Raw genomic sequence first — 14,810 nt, 5'->3', positions numbered from 1 at the left:
CTGTCTAAGGGCCCGAAGATCACAGGCACCCAGTACGGTTTTCCGGCCTTGACCCTTATGCACAGATTCTTCCAGATTCTCTGAATCTTTTGATGATATTATGCACTGTAGATGATATGTTCAAACTCTTTGCAATTTTACACTGTCGAACTCCTTTCTGATATTGCTCCACTATTTGTCGGCGCAGAATTAGGGGGATTGGTGATCCTCTTCCCATCTTTACTTCTGAGAGCTGCTGCCACTCCAAGATGCTCTTTTTATACCCAGTCATGTTAATGACCTATTGCTAATTGACCTAATGAGTTGCAATTTGGTCCTCCAGCTGTTCCTTTTTTTTTGTACCTTTTCCAGCCTCTTATTGCCCCTGTCCCAACTTCTTTGAGATGTGTTGCTGTCATGAAATTTCAAAATCTCACTTTCGACATTTGATATGCTGTCTGTTCTATTGTGAATACAATATCAGTTTTTGAGATTTGTAAGTTATTGCGTTCTGTTTTTATTTACAATTTGTACTTTGTCCCAACTTCTTTGGAATCGGGGTTGTACCTCAATTCATCCGGCTGCTTCTGTCCTGTGTCACATCAATAAACACTAGTGACCCAGTGCCACTGGCAGCCATGCATGCCCAAGCCATCACACTGCCTCTGCCGTGTTTTACAGATGATGTGGTATGCTTTGGATCATGAGCTGTACCATGCCTTCACCATACTTTTTTCTTTCCATCATTCTGGTAGAGGTTGATCTTGGTTTCATCTGTCCAAAGAATGTTCTTCCAGAACTGTGCTGGCTTTTTTAGATGTTTTATAGCAAAGTCCAATCTAGCCTTTTTATTCTTGAGGCTTATGAGTGGCTTGCACCGTGCAGTGAACCCTGTGTATTTACTTTTCATACAGTCTTCTCTTTATGGTAGATTTGGCTATTGATACGCCTACCTCCTGGAGTGTTGTTCACTTGGTTGGCTGTTGTGAAGGGGTTTCTCTTCACCATGGAAATTATTCTGCAATCATCCACCACTGTTGTCGTCTGTAGGCGTCCAGGTCTTTTTGCATTAAGTTCACCAGTGCTTGCTTTCTTTCTCAGGATGTACCAAACTGTAGATTTTGCCACTCCTAATATTGTAGCAATTTCTCAGATGGGATTTTCTGTTTTTGCAGCTTAAGGATGGCTTGTTTCACCTGCATGGAGAGCTCCTTTGACCGCATGTTTTCTTCACAGCAAAATCTTCCAAATGCAAGCACCACACCTCAAATCAACTCCAGGCCTTTTATTTGCTTAATTGAGTGACATAACGAAGGAATTTCCCACACCTACCCATGAAATAGCCTTTGAGTCAGTTGTCCAATTACTTTTGGTCCCTTTAAAAACAGGGTGGCACATGTCAAGGAGCTGAAACTCCTAAACCCTTCATCCAATTTTAATGTGGATGCCCTCAAATGAAAGCTGAAAGTCTGGACTTTGTCCATGTCCATTATATAACTATAACTTTGAATATGTTTCAGTAAACAGGTTAAAAAAAAAAATTGTCAGTGTCTCAATATATATGGACCTAACTGTATACTCAATTTTACACTGAGAAATGGCAAGGTTGAACAGCCTGTGATGCCATCCTGCTTGAATTGTTAGTTTTAGTTCTAACAGTTAGAAATCAATTTCATTCTGAAGAAACATTAAAGCAGTAATTGTAACTTTAAGTATGCAAATGTGCATACATTTAATTAATGAAAGCCTAATTTATGTAATTTTTTTTGAAAGTTTGGATATCAATTACTTGAAAGAATATCACTGATCAACTAGTCGAGTTCTTGTGGCATTTTTATTTTTTTTTTTAAAATGACCCCATTCACCTGTAGGATCTTGTCTGAATCTTTTGTCTAAGACTTTTTTTTTTTTTTTCTTCTCGTTAGCCCATCATTGCTGATGCAATCTGTGGACATTTCTGTTCCATCACAGTGCTGCGCTGAAGCTCCTCAGTAGATAGCAGTGTACGAGGCGTTAACTTTCTGCCCTCTCGTACCAAGTGCTTATTCTCTCAGAACTTCATTTAGATCGGAAAGGATGGATGGGTGTGTGTGCGTGAGATTTTTATATAAAGTTGCGCACCCAATGTATGGACGCGAGTGTCTTACTGGGAAATACACCACTCGTATTTTTCATACAAGCTACATCTGGGACATGCAGAACCAAAACCGTGACCTAAATCTCTATCAGTCACTTGTGAGGATATCGATGACTGACTTGTTTTGATAAATTTGGGTACTTTTATGTCTAGGTAATATAAAGAAAATTGCACGTTGGCTTGAAGAGATGGTTATCTTGTGTTTAAGTACTTTCACTCACTCTTGTGTTAAATTTCAGATCTTCGTGCAGCCATGTAAAATAAATAAACAAATGACTGTTTTAGGATTTCAGGAATTTAAATATGCAATGTTGACTGTTTCATTTCACCATCTTTCCAGCATTAGTCAGATGCGTCTTATCACGGCCACACATGCCTCAGTGGGTCAGTAATTTGACTGAGAAATCCTTCATCTGCTTCTATGTGACGTCTTGTTTTAATGTAGGATTTGCCAACATCCTTTGCCTAGCAAAAATCATTCCCTACTTGTGGTGACTCGCCCTTTGGTTCACTGCTTCCCAAATTCATGAACCTACTTCTGTACGGTATCTTTCATTTATAACCAGGGCTTAATAAAATACTGCAATAGCTTCTTCAATGGTCTCATGTTTTGAGAGTTCTCCGCAATCATTCCGCAACCTATTTGGATTGAATGGGGGGGTGTTTCTCTCTTCACCCCTCCCTTTTTTTTTTTTTGGGTGTGTTGGAGGGTTAAGAACAATTGACCCAGCTTTTGGCAGAGCATTACGATAACTGCAGAATCAAAACTTGTGCATAGTACAGTAATGTCCATTACTATGCATATCAGGTGAAAATTCAAGCAATTTGGATTGAATTAACTGCTGTCATGAATTCAGAATTAAAATGTTGATCAGTTCTTGAGATTTCCAATCAAAGATTGAAGAAACAGCTTAATTTTTAGAAAACTGGCATTGTGTTAGGATAAAAATAGGCCTTGCTAATGAAATGAGATCAAATGTTTTCTCTTGAGGCCCCCCATAGATGGTTGAATACGAAGTTTGAAAAATTAGTAAAAACCAATTATGCAAACTAGGTAAAAATATTAAATCAGTACAAGGTCCTTCAGAGTTTCACCAAATGGTTTTATTTATGTATAAAGCTGGTCTTCACTCTCATACTTCACAACAGGGGCGGTCCTGGGAGCGGGCCGACCGGGCAGCCGCCCGGGGCGGCATCGCGGGGGGCGGCACGAGCGCGGGCGCGAAAAAAGTGTGTGTGTGTGTGTGTGTGTGAACATTTTGGATGGGGAAGCCCAATAGACCCTTTTCACTGACGTCACCGGAAACCGGAAGTAAACAAACCCTGCGCCATATTGGAAGACCAACAAACTCGTGATTAGGGGGAAATAATGGCAGCGCGCGGAATTTAAACCCATGAGGCACTTGATTCATCATAAACCTACAATGGTAAACTTTTGTGCTGTGTTAGGGTGTTCCAACAAAGCTGATGGGAAAGGTGAAAAGAAGTCTTTCTACAGAATACCAGCTGTGATTGAGACACAAGCAAACCAAGGAGCTTTCTGCCAGGAGACAGAGAATAAGTGCATTACTGAGTGTCTATGAGCAAAGGAGAGCCTGAACGTTGTAACCTCCCTATTGGCTGTTTATTGGTTGTTTGTAAAAATGTATCAATTGTTGCCCTTCCCACGGGAATCATCGTGGGCTCGAGAGACGAGACCTGATGAGTTAGTTCGTTGGTAGCAAAACAAAATGTCTGGACACAAATCGGGTTTTCAGAAAAGGAAAGAAAATAAAAGGAGGGTCGAAAATACAAAAAAAGGAGGCAGAAAATGCAAAACGAGTTTTAAGGTAGGACAAATGGTTACTTTTCTGAGGCAGCCCGCCGTGGCTGCAGGCTTTCAGTTGTCATTGAATGGTTACTTTTCTGAGGCAGCCCACCGTGGCTGCCTGCAGGCTTATTTATTATAGCCCATTTAGTTAAAATAGTTGATATAAAATCTTTATAGTTATGTGATGGTTGTCCTGATTTAGACTGGGGTTTTTTTTTGGGGGGGGGTTGCGTGATGTTGCACCCGGGTCCAGATTAGGGCAGAACCGGCCCTGGCTACATTTCGGGTGTAGTTTGTTTTATGAATGTATGTACTTGCATAGATGTGTACTTGGTCTTCCAATATGGCGCCTAACAAAATCTCGCAGCGCGGTGACGTCATGCGGTAGCCCTCGATACCAAAGTTGCGCAGGTGACGTCATCAGTGTGTGTGTGTGTGCCTAACTTGTCGTAGCCCCATAATATGCACAATCCCGCCAGCGGAACGTTGTACTAGTCATCAAAAAAACTTTACTACCATAGTACTACACTACTATGACATTACACAGAGTCTTAAGTAATGCATTACGACTTGATCATTGCCATTCTGGTAACAGCAAATTTATAACTGGCCGTGTCCGCGACGTACAACACACGACGAGAAATGTTTAAACGACCATGTAAAGCTGTTAACATTCTGTTGGCTAATACAGAGCCCAACGTGGGGCGGCACGAGTGCGGGCGCGAAAAAAGAAAGAAACGGTCCCAAAAAAAAAGGTCCCCGAAAAAAAAAAAAAAAAAAAAGACGGGCGGGCGCCAGCAGGGGGTTTCGCCCGGGGAGTAAATCACTCTAGGATCGCCACTGCTTCACAAAGAAGGAGAAATCAATGTTGGTTATAAAATATGCATAAATAAGCATTGAACTGTCATTTTACATTTTCATGGTGCCAAATGAAAGGCCATATGGGAATTCCTATACAGTACGCTCATGATAAACATCTGTCTATCGGCAGCCGTTTTTGAGTTATAATGGAAAATGTTTTGACCTTTTTTCCAGTGACCTTGACCCAATTACCCCAAAATTTAATCCGGTAATCTACAGACCGTTGCCCACCTACTCTGAAAATTTGAAGTCAATCAGCACAACTATCTAGATGCTAGATTAACAGACAAACAAACCGCACGGATTACAATACCTCGCCCTGCTGGCTCCGTTGCGGGTGAGGTAATAAAGGGATATTAGAAGTCTTTTGTGCTCTGTAGGCCTTTTGTATTTCTAAGTAGGTCCTACTAGTGTTTATATGAAAAGAATATAAATGACTTTTTTTTTTTTTAAATTAATATTCACAGCTTTCAAGGCTTGCCTCAAACTGTGTGGGCCACAGCCAATAAACCATTGAATTGAAATTGACACTTGCGTTTCTGATTTCAGGTTTTTTGAAATCTCATTCTGACCACGAAGATCTCTATTTTTCATCAAAACCACTAGTTATATTCTAAAATGGTTATTTACATGAATTGGTTTGATTTGGGGGGGGGGAGTGTCGAAGTTATGAAAACTCATGTCAAAGTCTCCCATGAATCATAACATCAAAACTAGCTGACGGAAAATTTTGCTGAATACTTCATCAGAAACCGTGAGAGTGCGAGAACATCCATATAAAAGCTATCTGGTCGGTATTCACGAGTAATCTAGTCGGAAACCGATCAGAAGAGAAAGAGCCTGACCGCTTTCCTTTGACTCAAAGCACCGGCAGTTTCCCGACATCCCGCGAGCAGAGAGCGTACTCTGTCGTACCAACTTCAACCTGCCGTTGCTCCCAAAGTACTGAACAGATCTTGACAAGAATCTCTGCTTTCCAAAGAAATGTAAGATTTTTAATGATCTTCATGATAGAAAAATATTCAAGAATTAAGCAATGACAAATCTGGAAATTAAGAGGAGTGTCTGCATGCAGAATTTTCACAGCACGGCCAGCGAGCGTCTGATATGCCTAGTTTTACACAAACGTCCTGGAATATTCCCCTAATGGCCTTCTGGGGTATTTGAACTATCAGTTAAAGATAGACAAGAGGCTCAGCAAAGATAAAACGCTGCGTGTTTAACCCCTAGAACCTGATGTATGCAATATTTGTTGGAATTTGAGCCACATGTCAATTAAGTGGGTAGGATTTTAAACCCCCCCCCCCCCCAATCTGTTTGACAAGCTATCGGTGAGTAATCTAATCTAGTTTGGAGAATCCAGCATGTTCAGCGTAGTCTTCAAATTGGATCCTGTAATGTGTCTCCCACCCCCCACCTTTTGTACTGCTCCTTACATAGGCCGCTTTTCCACTACCAACGCGGCTGAGTTGGGCTGAGTCGAGCTGAGTGGGGCTGTTGGAGTTGCATTTCGACTACAACCGCGCTGAAGCGTGCTGGCTGGAAGTGGGTGGACACATTGGGTGGAGTTAGCAAAAGTAGGTGGACGTCACGTGATGTCGTTCGGCGGCGCAAACAGTGACATCAGTGACTTTTTAAGCGGTAGTCTCACGACCCGGAGAGTAAACAAACATTGCTGGTCTTGGTGCTGTGGCTTGTTGTCACTGACAACGCATACAGATACTGGCAAGAACATATAGATGAGGCAAGGTGCATAATTTGTTGTAATTCTTCTTCCGGGTTTACGGTGTTTACAGATGGTGGTTATTTAAAGCTCCCAGCGTGCTGGCGGGGCGCGTGTGGACATGTGAGGACACTCCTCCTCACCAATCAGTGCACAGGGGAGTGTCTGCTCACGCCCCTAGCCTCACTCAGCTCGGTTTGGCTCGCCTCAGCCTCGCTGCAAAATGGTGCAAGTTTTGGGTGCTGAGTGAGGCTGAAGTGAGCTCAGTCGTGCTGCTCTGGGGTAGTCAAAACGCGAGCTGTGTCGGGCTAAAGCGAGCTGAAAAAGGGTAGTGGAAAAGGGCCATTAGTCACCTGAATTTAAATGAATGACTTTTTGTGCGTAATACTTCATAAGGTGATGGCTTACACACCAGCAGCCATTTCCCCCCCATCAGCTAAAGAGACAAGCTATACATAATCGGATGAAGTTTTCCATTTGAGTTGACAAGTTTTCAGCAGATCCTTCAGCATTGACTAGAAGATTAGAGATGCAGGTTATTTATGGCCCTTTTCCAATACCCTTTTTCAGCTCACTTCAGCCCAACACGGCTTGCGTTTCAACTACCTCAGAACAGCACGCTTCAGCCCTGCTCAGCCCCCAAAACTCGCACAGTTTTGGAGTGGGGCTGAAGCGAGCCGAGCCGAGTGGGGCTAGGGGCGTGAGCAGACACTCCCCTGTGCACTGATTGGTGAGGAGGAGTGTCCTCACACGCCCACACACGCCCCGTGAGCACGCTGGGATCTGTAAACACCATAAACCCGGAAGAAGAAGAATTACGAGAATTTCTGAAGCCTTATGCGACTCGCCTCATCTATACGCTCTTGCCGGTATCTGTTGGCGCTGTCGGTGACAACAAGCCACAGCACCAAGACCAGCAACACTAACGACTCCATGTTTATTGTTTACTATCCGGGTCGTGAGACTACCGCTTAAAAGGTCACTGATGTCACTGTTTGTGCCGCCTAACGACATCACGTGACGTCCACCCACTTTCGCTAACTCCACCCAATGTGTCCACCCACTTCCAGCCAGCACAGTTCAGCGCGGTTGTAGTCGAAATGCAACTCCAATAGCCCCACTCAGCTCGACTCAGCACGGCACGACTCAGCCGCGTTGGTAGTGGAAAAGCGGCATTAGTGGGCTGTTCTATTTTAAATCTGATTCGGAGCGGAGCTGCTGTAAGGATGCTTTGCTAGCATTAGGTGTCATTAGCGATGCTCCTAGTTTGCTGAGAAAACGTCTCCCTACTGGTGGTTTTCGTGTTTTTTTTTTTTTTTTTTTTTTTTTTTTTCAAAACCAGCTGCATTTTGGTGCGAGAACCAATCCAGCTGCTCTTTTTGAGGTGGGACAGGGGAAGGGTTTGAGGATGGTCGCTCACTCAAATCAGCACAGGAGCAGTCATACCATCACAGATCTTTTTATCCTTAGGCCCACACGAACAGTTTCAGAAAAGTTCTCTACAAGTGCCAAAAGTTTGGACACCCCTACTCATTCATGGGTTTTTCTGTGTTTTGAGTATCTTCTAAATCTGTAGAATAATACTGAAGACCTCAATTATGAAAGCAAGCATGGAACTGTTATCTAAAGTATTAAACATATTTTTACTTCAAAGTAGCCACTGTTTACCTTGATGCTTTTTACATACTATTGGCATTATCTTAACCAGCTTCATAAAGTGGTCACCTAGAATGCTTTTCAATTAACAAGTCTCATCTCGGGGCGGCACGGTGGTGTAGTGGTTAGCGCTGTCACCTCACAGCAAGAAGGTCCGGGTTCGAGCCCCGTGGCCGGTGAGGGCCTTTCTGTGTGGCGTTTGCATGTTCTCCGTGTGGGTTTCCTCCGGGTGCTCCGGTTTCCCCCACAGTCCAAAGACATGCAGGTTAGGTTAACTGGTGACTCTAAATTGACCGTAGGTGTGAATGTGAGTGTGAATGGTTGTCTGTGTCAGCCCTGTGATGACCTGGCGACTTGTCCAGGGTATAGCCCGCCTTTCGCCCGTAGTCAGCTGGGATAGGCTCCAGCTTGCCTGCGACCCTGCACAGGATAAAGCGGCTTTTATCCTGTTCTACAGGGTCGCAGGCAAGCTGGAGCCTATCCCAGCTGACTACGGGCGAAAGGCGGGCTACACCCTGGACAAGTCGCCAGGTCATCACAGGGCTGACACATAGACACAGACAACCATTCACACTCACATTCACACCTATGGTCAATTTAGAGTCACCAGTTAACCTAACCTGCATGTCTTTGGACTGTGGGGGAAACCGGAGCACCCGGAGGAAACCCACGCGGACACGGGGAGAACATGCAAACTCCACACAGAAAGGCCCTCGCCGGCCACGGGACTCGAACCCGGACCTTCTTGCTGTGAGGCGACAGCACTAACCACTACACCACTGTGCCGCCCCAATTAACAGGTGTCTCGTCAAATGTTAATTAGTGCAGTTTCTTGCTGCCTTAATGCATTTGCGATCCAGCAGTAAATACGATAAATAGCCCTATTCCAAAACTGTAGTAATCAATGTCAAAAACCGCTCATCTAGGTAAAGAGAAATAACATCCATCATTACTTTAAGCCATGAAGCTTTTAAATTAATAAAACTAAAGAAAAACCTGGTACAATAGGAGAGAATTTATTCAGAAACTTGAAGGTTTAGCATTTATTCAGTGACTTTTTTTCCTCCTCCTGTCTGTCTCTCGTGAAAAAGTTTATCATTTAAAAGCAAATTGGAATTTACTTCCTCTTGTAATTACAATGTAAGAAGAATATTAATGAAAGCCGGCCTTTAGGTTTATTTTGATTCCAGTAACTAAATGTTCTGAAACCTGGTATATAAGCACATGCAATAAACAAAAATAATGAGCAGGAGAAACTCATTAGCTCTCATTCTTTTGTACATACTGAATGTGTGTGTGTGTGTGTGTGTGTGTGTGTAAAAATAAAAGGATCGGTACCCTTTATCCCAGGAAATTGTATTTAAATAATGTGACTTATGATGTGTTCTGGGTAATCCTGAAGTTAAACTCTAATGTTGGTAGACTTGGGGTACTTGGCAGTCACAGGTCATGTTCTGCTTGTGGTTGTTGGATCTTGTTAGCATCTTGGGAACATGTTGATGTTGCTTTCTTGCTGGACAGTTCTTGTACAAAAAATGGAAACTTTTTTTTTTTTTTAACTAATTACAAATGCTGCAAGATGTCAACATGTGAAATCACATCACATTCCCAGTCCTTTAATTTTGGTGCTTTAAGAATGGGAGTGAGTATATTTGAACTGAAGTGCTGTTAAGTTGTGTACTTGGATTCCTTGAGCGAAATTGTCACAGCATGATAGTATTTGGTTGTGTTTTTCCCAAAAATGGTTCGGGTTAGGAGTGTCACTGTGGGTGGAATATTTAACCAGGACCCAAGGGATTGAAAACTGATACAGGGCTTGGAAATGGGGGTTTCTTGTTCCTGCTCTTATAAACCACAGGCTGTCCACATTATCTCTGATTTTGGAGCTGGGACGTGGGTTGTGTTGGGTGCAGGAGATGAACTGGTATATGACCTTTTTAGGTGTTGAGCAGTTCACAGGGAATGTGACGGGTTGATGGGTTTCGTTATGAGCCATGTTCTTCCTCTTTCTCTGTGTCCGTTCTCTTTCTCTCCCTTATGATCTGACTTGAATGTTATCGCTACTGTGCGTCCATGTTTTGATTCTATTCCTTTATTTTTTAATATATAATTTATATATTTTAATATAAATGTTTTCTTTAGTATATTAAATGTATATAAATATTAATATAATTTTATATATTATATACAAGATACACATTTTAAATGGGTCCATCTCACAAACTGGTCTCTTATTTGGGACATTATGGGCAAAAAATAAAAAAAATTTTCTATTTTTATTATATATTTTTTGCATTTACCTAACAATGTTTCTTTTGTCATATTTAATAAGAATAAAGATAGCATCTTCTTTTATCTGGCCTCCACTGTGGAAATTTTTTTTTTTGATTGCAATTCAAATGCTTTTTGTAAAATTGACCTTTACATCATGAAGAATTAAAGCCCCTCCTTCACAGATGAGTGAAAATATTGAATAAATTTCCTCTTTTTGATTGCTTGGGTTAAAAATGCCAAATTATGATGACTGACTTGATTGATACATTTTGGGTAAGTGAATATTCATATTTATTTTGATATGGCGAAATGGGACACAATGGAAAAATCAAGAACACACCGGAAAGCTGAGAATAACGGCGGTGGTAAAAGAACAGCGACTGTACCGGCTGAAGGTCGCGCGGGTCTCTGCTGCGGCACGCAAGCAACAGGACATCACTACCGCACCAGACGGAGCGGGGACGGGGCAAAATGCCTGGCCGTAGATTCTATCAAAAGTTCGATCTAAATTGACCATGGTTGCAAAATATTGGCCAAAAATACGCAAACACTAGGAAATAGGAAAGTCTAAACAAATCACTCGTGTAACAAAGACCGCAAATGGAAGCACGATCAACTTCTAACTGTTGGAGTGGAAAATTCCATTTTACACATGCAAACTGTTAGTGTGTCCTTCCCCACACATGAATAACACGCTATGGTAAAAAATAGACCACAACTCATTTCATAGCTCAGAAATTCATACAGGACCAGCTACCATTGTAACATATTCTGTAAGAAACATATTCTATACCTAACTTTAAAATCGCAGATTTATAACTAAATTTTTATATGGCGTAGTGATTAAGTTCCTACTTTTGGTGAGGTAGTGACCCTGACCCTGAGGCTTTCCGTTTAGATCAAAACACACGATCGTATTGGTTTTGGGTATGCGGAAAATGGAGTTACGACGGTGATCAAATATTTTGCATGATGTTTTATTACAGTTATGATTTTGAGTGCACCAATCCTTAGGTGTATAAAGTTACAACTTAAAATACAATTAGTGATAACTGTAGACTTTTCAGTGGACTACAACCTTAAGTGAATGCGATGTAGTCAACCGTTTATCATGTCCCAGATCAAGCTGCCATTTTTCACAAATTTTGCAGAATTTTTGCCAAATTCTGAATAGAGTATTCGCATCAAAGATTTAGTTTTATCTGTATTTCTTCATTTTATTTCAAATAAAACCATCACCATTCAAAACCATGTAGTTTATTGACGGAGTATATTTAGTGGGTGACCCCCTATATAAATAAATAAAATGTATATATTTTTACGTTCAGCTGGTAGAAAAAAGGAAGTTTAAACAATGATGGACAATGGGACTTTTTCATAAATCTGGAAGTGTTTTTAAATTTTGAAGCAAATCGCGTTTCAAGTGTGTGTGTGTGTAGGAGGGCTCTCCCCTTCTTTCCCCACTCTGACTAGTACTTTTTTTTTTTTTTTTTTGTGTCTGTCTTTTGATGACTGTGGCTTAGAGATTCTTCAGACTTAAGTTTGAATGGTTCAACATAACAGGTTTTTTGATGTAACACTTGAATTTTCTCTATTTTCTATTCTCTGTTTATCCTGTAACGATGCTATTTGGAATTTTAATTTCCTTGAGGGAACCCTCCCAAAGGGATCAATAAAGTTCTATCTAATCTGTGCTTTATTGGCATGATTTCTGCTGGTGCCAGTCAACCCGCAGAGCCTTGGTATTGGTTAGCGGATTTAAAAAAATAAAAATTGGCCATCAGTTGTTCAAGTGCCCGTACTACTGCAGAAAAAAAAAATGTTGGTTTTGTAACTGAATTTCTGGAGCCGTTTTTGTGTGTGTGAGGGAGAGAGATATTCACTGACTATGATCTCCTCTACCCAGAGGGAAGTGCACCTTGTAGATTTGGATGTTACCTACCAGTGCCCGCCCCCCATTTTATTTTATTTATTTAAACAGCATTGAGTGCTGTAGGTCTAATGAGCCACCTTTCTCGGAGGCTAGATACTGGCTCAGGTGGGGTTTACATTAGCCCGTATCAGCGGATCATCAGATTAACGTTTTTAAAAACGATTAGCATGCACACAGCAACACCAATACACGATTCGCGTGCACACAGCAACGCCAATACACGGATACGCTAATCACATGACTAATTCGGCACGCAAGTTGAAACGTGTCAGTGTGGCTCATCGCTTCCCCCTCAGCGGCTGCGCTCCAAATCACTCCGCCCTGAACAGCGAGTGCCCTCTGGAGGGTGCGCACGCCGGCCCTGCGCAGCTCACAGAGCGCGCGAGTGAAGCGCACGAGCAGTGATTCGGGACTGAGCTGCTGTGCGCAAGTCACTTACCACTTGCAAGTGGAAGGATGGCAAGCCTAAAGACCATCATAACTACACAATGGGCAGTATTTGCATCAGTATTTGCAGTATTTTCATACTTTTATACTCTTTAATGAAAGGTGATACAAGGCGGAAGTCCGCGCTGTTTTTCAGCAGTTGTCACATGACCAACGCCAGCGAATCAGGAAGGTGGATGTCACAGTGACGTTGTCCAATGACGACGCCAGCTAGAGCTCAGCACAGCGTATCCGCGTATTCTCAATATTTACACAGCACCGGATCAGACACGATCTGGATTGAATACGTGGACCCTGGCGGATTCCCGTTTCCAGGCGTTTTAATGTAAACGGACAGTGCATCCGCGAAGAAAACGAGACAGATACGGTCTAATGTAAACTTGGCCTCAGAGCAGCAGTGTGCAAATTACTGCCACTTGTGCATTACACTAAACAGTCAGGTTAAACGATGCTCCTGTAGGATTTATCTGAAAGTCCCTTTGTTTTGGAATGGTTTGAGAGTGTTGATTTTTGCTTTAATGGCAGGTGTTGGAGTGATTCGGCATCAGGACGTAGAATGTGAATGGAATGGAAGTCGGAGCACCGATTCCCTGATAGGGTGTAATTAGGTGAGTGCAAGTGCTAAACGGTGAGTCATTTAAGGGTGGTGTTGATTTTGGATCTGTGCCTTACTTGGTGTGGCTACTAAAGAATATTAATGACAAGTGGTGTTTAATGGAATAGAAAGTTGTGCAATCTATAGATTGTAAATCTATAAATCTATAAATCTATAGATCTAGACTACTAAACCAGACAACATGAACTGCATAAAAGAGGTTGTTCCTCTAAAAACAAATTTTATTAAACCACTTTGATTCTATGTTAGTGTAATCTAATTGTATTGCTCTTAATATCTATTTTTTTTCTTTTTTTAACAGACTCTTTGCACTAAATTACTGACTGCTGGATGTGTGAAACACAACTTTATGTGCAGCATAAAAATGACAAAGGAAACCTGAATCGATCTCTAATGCCTGTTTTTGAATGAATGAGTTGTTTTATGGCTGTTTCTAAGCTCTCAAATTCAGTGGAGTTTTGTTTTTCTTTATTGGGTTGTTTCATTGTTTTCAGCAGTGAAAACTTAAAGGAGATGGGCAGAGCCTTTTTATTTTTAAATAAATTTGAGTGGATAGTATCTCCATCCTTGACTCTTGTATGCTCCATAAATGGGAATAAAAAAAATATATTTTTGAGAGTTAAAATTGACCGCAAAGTTGGCATTCAAGCTGCCCCGCTGAGCCAGCTAGCCGAGTGCGCGACATCACTGCGGTAACCGGTTTTAAGCCCAAGGCCTTTGACAGTTATAGACCAAAGCCAGACTCAGCAGGCGAGAGTGGTTGCAATGGCCTCTTCATTCGGATTTATTGGAGATTCTTCGGATTCCTCAGATAGTAATACATCTGACTGTGATAGTTGTGAAATTGGTGGGTGTACATGCTACTGCTATACACGTAGAACCGTATCCGTTCGAACCATTGGCAAGTGAATCCGATAGTAACACATTGGCCACAGAGGCCCCCACCTTACAAAGTAAAGCTAGAGAACAAGGCCGTCTCGAGAATTGGATGGAATTGAACTGACTGTCTCATGTGACTCTCATTAAAACAGGATAGGTGTTATAACTTATGCAACATACATGTACATGCATGCATTTTCACTGATAAAACGTAAAAGGCTAATTAAATAATCAGATGAACTGAGACAATCGCATTCTGAAGCAAATTAAATCTTATACCGGTAACTTAAACACAAGTTATATGTATTTTAATGTAAATGAGTGTTATGTAACCAAATGAGAGTCACATCTTTTACCCATTTGTGTTCTCGCTTCTTAAAGGCTGCGCTTGTGGCTGATTTTTGTTTTGAAACAATCTGACTTTCAGTTCTTCGTTCATTCGCTTCTTCCACATAAGGGCGAGCTCTTGCTGTTGAGGCAAGCGTATCCAGCAGA

The 14,810-nt window shown here is 41.8% G+C and overlaps 1 protein-coding gene across 6 annotated transcripts in view; it reads left to right on the top strand.

The window, feature by feature from the left end:
* Positions 1-14,810, top strand: part of LOC132887063 (lethal(3)malignant brain tumor-like protein 4) — a 156,608-nt gene that overhangs the window by 16,585 nt on the left and 125,213 nt on the right. For 5 of the 6 annotated variants that reach the window (XM_060922396.1, XM_060922398.1, XM_060922395.1 and 2 more), the window contains exon 2: positions 13,346-13,428. The exons of the other annotated variant lie outside the window; for it this stretch is intronic. The gene's annotated coding sequence lies outside the window, so the exon portion shown is untranslated. The remainder of the gene's footprint in view (positions 1-13,345; positions 13,429-14,810) is intronic. 6 annotated transcript variants of the gene reach the window in all.

The sequence above is a fragment of the Neoarius graeffei genome, chromosome 5 (genome assembly GCF_027579695.1).
Source record: "Neoarius graeffei isolate fNeoGra1 chromosome 5, fNeoGra1.pri, whole genome shotgun sequence".
Lineage (NCBI taxonomy): Eukaryota > Metazoa > Chordata > Actinopteri > Siluriformes > Ariidae > Neoarius > Neoarius graeffei.
This window is presented reverse-complemented; position numbering and strand designations above follow the sequence as displayed.